General features: G+C 36.4%; 1 non-coding gene across 1 annotated transcript; it reads left to right on the forward strand.

Moving 5' to 3' along the window:
- The first annotated feature begins 1,810 nt into the window (after positions 1–1,810).
- Positions 1,811–1,913, forward strand: LOC148162374 (U6 spliceosomal RNA). The gene has a single exon (XR_015766913.1). It is a non-coding gene; the product is annotated as a U6 spliceosomal RNA (small nuclear RNA).
- The last annotated feature ends 3,698 nt before the right edge of the window (positions 1,914–5,611 follow it).

Consider the following 5,611-nt stretch of genomic DNA (forward strand, 5'->3'; position numbering starts at 1 on the left):
TATAGATTCTTATATGTAAGAATTGTGTATAGATTGTTTATACTGTCTGTGAACAAATCAGGCAGAAGCCTTAATATCTCAATTATTACCAAAAAAGGGGGGGGCTCCTTGGTGGCTCAGTCAGTTAAGTGGCCAACTCTTGATTTTGGCTCAGTCATGATCTCAGGATCCTGAGATCGAGTCCTCCATTGGGCTCCTCACTCACCAGGGAGTCTGCTCTGCTTGAGGATTCTCTCTCTCCCTCTCCTTCTGCTCCTCTCTCTCCCTCTCCCTCTCTCTCAAATAAACAAATCTTTTTCAAAAAAGGGGCACCTGGGTGGTTCAGTCAGTTAAGTGTCCAACTTGGTTTCAGCTCAGGTCATCATCTCAGGATCCTGAGATCAAGCCCCATGTCAAGATTCTCTCCCTCTCCTTCTGCTCCTCCCCCACCACCACTTGCACTTGCTCACTCTCTGTCTCTCAAAAAAAAAAAAAAAAGATGGTGCATATATACTGCATTTTATTGAATCAAACACCTACATTTTTCACGTAGGTCCCGCTGTCCTCCTAACTGCTTGGCCATGCACAAACTCCAGCAAAGTTTCCATATAGTGATCATTTCAAATTGAGTTATGCACTTTATTGGTAGCAGATCCACTGAGTTTAACTGTTATTTAAAATATCTGTCAAAAGATTTCACTATAACTTCATTAGAACAAACATATAATGTATACAGAAAGATAAGGAAACAAAAAAGCAAGCAACAAATTTAATATTACTGAAGCAAATAATCTTCATTGGAAGAATGAATACAGTTTCATATTTTTTCTGGAGAAGACACAACCAAATGCTTAATGGGTCAGAAGAAAGAAAATACGCAGAAGTTGCTGAAGATGAGAAAATACAAAAAGACTGCTATCACACACCATGCAATCCAGCTGAAGGGTGGAGAAATGCAAAACTCAGAAGAGATGAAGGAAATTTTAAGAGCATCAAGAAGCTGGTTCTGTCAGACAGAGAAAGACAAATACCACATTGATCTCACTTATAGGCGGAATTAAAAAAAAAAACTCACAGATACAGAGAACAGACAGGTGGTTGCCATGGGTAGGGGCTGGGGAGTAGGCAGAATGAGTGAACAGGGTCAAAATGTACAAACTTCCAGTTATAAAATAAGTAAGTCCTGGGGATATAATGTACAGCATCGTGACTACAGTTAATAATACTGTATTATATATTTGAAAGTTACTAAGAGATTAGATCTTAAAAAGTTCTCATCACAAGAAAAAACATGTGTAACTATGTGTGCTGATGAATGTTAACCAGACTTATCATGATGATCATCTCACAATATATACAAATATCAACTCATTATACTGTATACCTGAAACTAATAAAATGTTCTATGTCAATTACACCTCAATTTTTCATAAAGATTTTTTATTTATTTATTTGAGAGAGAAAGCAGAGCGAGCGAGAACATGAGTGGGGGGGAGGGGGCAGAGGGAGAGGAAGAAGCAGACTCCCCAGTGAGCAGGGAGCCCGACGTGGGGCTCAATTCCAGGACCCTGGGATCACGACCTGAGCTGAAGGCAGACCCTAACCGACTGATCCACCCAGGTGCCTCTACACCTCAATTAAAAAAAAAAAAAAAAAAAAAACAAGAACCAGGACCACCAATGAAGCATTGCCCCATAGTTTAATTGGCAGATTTGTTTCCTTTCTTTCTCAGCAGTACATAAAATAGATACTAACAATTAATGGTATCTTACACTCATTCAATGAAATATAGTTTCTTTGTTAACATGAAAGATATCCTTGTACACTGTAAGTTTTCCTTTCAGCAGCACACATGCTAAAATTAGAATGATCCAGAGTTAGTATACCACCTGTATAAGGGCAACATGCAACCTCATGAAGTGTTCCACAGTCTTTCTATTTCTTAATCTAGGTGTTTATTCGTGAACATTCACCCATCTGTACACTTATGTTTTGTGCACATTTCACTAAGTGTGCCATGCTTTAATGTAAGTGTCTTGAAATATCAGCAGAGAACAGTGTATAGAGCATGGATGCCATTTTTTGTAACTGGGTGCAGGTGTGCACATATTCTCCCATTTGTTCGCACGTTTGTGAATGCAGGTATAGAATCTAAATGTCAATAGGAATTATCAAAAGACAGGTAGCTTTCACTTTCTTCTTTATGCTTTTCTGTGTCTGAAGACTTTTTCCAATGAGCACATTGTTTCTTTCACAATCAGAAGAAAAAGACCTACCATCACTTTATGAACACATGCACATAAAACCAAACCTGCATATGCTTTGAACAGCAATTGTGCTTCACAGAACTTGTGTACAGAAATAATGAAGGATGTATACAAATTAGCTATTAAAATACTCGTCATATTCATATCTTCCACCCAGTATTTTCATTTCTGAGAATGTAGCCTACAAATGATTAGAGATATTGACAAATATTTATTTACAAAGTTTTCATCATAGTGTTTTGTAAAGTATCAAACACTTCCAGTAATATACGAATAGTTAAATTACTGTACATTCATACAATGAATGGATGTGGATTTTGAAGAAAATGTGATGATATAGGAGATGCTTATTAACACTGTCAAATGAAAATGTGCAATACAAAACTCTAAATGCAGTATAAACCAAATTTTGTAAAATATGCATAAAATAAATATATAAAATATATATGCAAATAAAAAAGGGAGAAATACATGTAAATGTTTATAGCAGTTATTCCTGAGAAATTTTTATTTTTTAATTCTCTTTTTATACCTCTCTGCATTTTCTAAATTCTGTAAAATGAGTATTACATATCCTGTAATTTTTAGAAAGTCACTTTTTAAATCACTGCAGTCACAGACACTTAATCCAGACAGCAAACATCCACACCAAAGCAAAATGCTAATTCTACAGAGAAGCACAGAAAGTGCCCCAGGCCTGCTCTGCAGCCCTGTACTCACCGTAATTGAAGGATGGCCTGTTATTTAGAGTCTATTGGGTTCATTTAAATGCAGTCCTATTACACCTGCTCCTTTTATTTCCTTGCCCAAAATAAATTACAAATACTGATGGAGGCAGCAGAGGAATGCAGTTGTCAAGAGACATAACAATTAATGTAAAAGTGAAAGAAAAGAAAAGAAAAAATAATAGTAGGCATTGTCATAATCCAGGGTTGTTTAGTCACAGGACATAGAATCCTATAGACTTGAGGGCAATAGTGACTCACATCCAGAATGTGAGTCAAGTCATCAAAAACTTTTCTATGCAACACTTCTCTATTAAAAACCCTCAAGTTATAAAATTTCATAGAAATGAGCAGAGTTACAAAAGTTAGACCAAGGAGTTTTGTAATTCTTTTGAATGCATAACAAATATTTATTTTAATAGGTTAATATTGTACTACCATATTTATAGAGAAATATAAATAAAAAATATAATTTTTGAAGGATCAGAGTTTGAAATGTTTGTCTTACACCATAAATGGATCATCTTGTGCACTGATTTGGTTCAGAATTCAGCAAATTAATATCTATGTTTTTTATTCACTCTTTTTATTACTGAACACTTTATTAATACACAAGATAAATTCAGAGAATCATTCTATTCACATTTTTACTGAGAATTTCCCTATTAAAAAGAGAGAAGAAGTAGAAAACACCACCTGCTCAGTAGTTAAATTATCTGTCACCTTATGATTCTCCTGGCAATCTTATAAGGGATCAGAAGAACAAACTATATCCCTAGTCTAACACTATTGGATGATTAAATCAGGCAACATTTTGATACATAATGAAGGACCTCTTTACCTGACAGGCTCCCTATCTCTTATGAAAAATATAAAGCAAAATAGATCATCTTCATAATACCTATTATGTTACACTTTACATAATACGGTGGAAGGGTCTTTACTTCTATCTGCTCATGTCTTCTATAAGTCACAAATTTTTCTCAATGTAAGCACCTAGGATTTGAGACAAAGGAAAGCAATTTTATATTCATAACAATAATAATCATATATACAGATCTGTCTATCTACATATAGTGAGTTATGCAGTGAGTCCTATATTACATGGTAAGGGCAGTTACATTTAGAAAGGATTATGGGCAAAGATGACTTATGAATAAGAATTGCACTAATAGGGGCGCCTGGGTGGCTCAGTCAGTTAAGCGTCTGCCTTCGGATCAGGTCACGATCCCGGGGTCCTGGGATCGAGCCCCATGTCAGGCTCCCTGCTCAGCGGGGAGCCTGCTTCTCCCTCTGCCTGCCACTCCCCCTGCTTGTGCTCTCTCTCTCTCTATCAAATAAATAAATAAAATCTTAAAAAAAAAAAACAACTGCACTAATAACTTACAACAGTGTTTTTCCCAACAGTAGCTCATAAATTATGGGGAAAAGTATTCCAGTTAAGAGGTATTTGCCTAATTTTTAAAATATTACATGAATGGCTGAATAGTTAATGGTTATCATTTACTAATATTTGTAAAACTTTTACATTTTATGTATATTATCCCACTGTTTCCAAAAGCATGAGAGATGCAACAAGCAAAAAAAGCCATTGCAGATGACTGGAATGAAGGCAACCGAGGCTTAGCCACAACAGTAGGGCACATGCAACATACACAGGAGACACCCCTGAAGCACCAGATTCTGGTAAACAGGAGACACTGCACTGCAGGGCACTACAGGACCTCCTCCTCACAAGGCCACTACTTTCAAAGAGCAGGAGACATAGCTGACTTTCCTAACATACACTGGGAGTTAGGCAAAATGGGGAGACAGAGGAATATGTCCCAAATGAAAGAACAGGACAAAATCACAGCAAAAGAGTTAAAGGAAACAGAGATAAGTAGCATGCCTAATAGAGAATTTAAAGTAATGGTCAAAAATATACTAGGTGGACTTGAGAAAAGAGTGGAATATCTCAGTGAAATCCTCAACAAAGAGATCAAAAACAAAAAAGAACCCATCAGAGATGAAGAACTCAATAACTGAGATTTAAAATACACTAGAGGGAATAAATAGTAAACAAGAGGATGCAGAAGAACAGATCAATGACCAGGATGACAGAGTAATGGAAAGCAATCAGACAAACAGGAGAAAGAAAAAAGAATAATAACAAAAGAGACTAGATTAAGGGAACTCAGCAACACCATCAAGCATAACAACAATCACATTATAGGGATCCCAGAAAGAGAAGAGAGAGAAAAGGGGGCAGAAAATTTATTTGAAGAAATAATAGCAGAAAACTTGCTGAATCTGGGGAAGGAAACAGAAATCCAGATCCAGGAGGCACATAGAGCCTCCAATAAAATCAATCCAAGGTGATCCACACCAAGACACATAGAAATTAAAATGGCAGAAAGTAGGGATAGAGAGAGAATTTCAAAAGCAGCAAGAGAAAAGAAAACAATTACATAAAAGGGAAACCTGATGACCCTATCAGCTGATTTTTTAGCAGTAACTTTGCAGGCCAGAGGGAGTGGCATCATATAGTCAAAGGGCTGACAGAAAAAACCTGCAACCAAGATTACTCTATTCAGCAAGACTATCATTCAGAATAGAAGGAGAGACAAAGAGTTTCTCAGAGGAACAAAAGTTAAAGGA

Source organism: Eumetopias jubatus, unplaced genomic scaffold (genome assembly GCF_037043125.1).
Source record: "Eumetopias jubatus isolate StellerSeaLion01/CBP00866 unplaced genomic scaffold, mEumJub1_p1.0 scaffold_15, whole genome shotgun sequence".
Taxonomy (NCBI): Eukaryota; Metazoa; Chordata; class Mammalia; order Carnivora; family Otariidae; genus Eumetopias; species Eumetopias jubatus.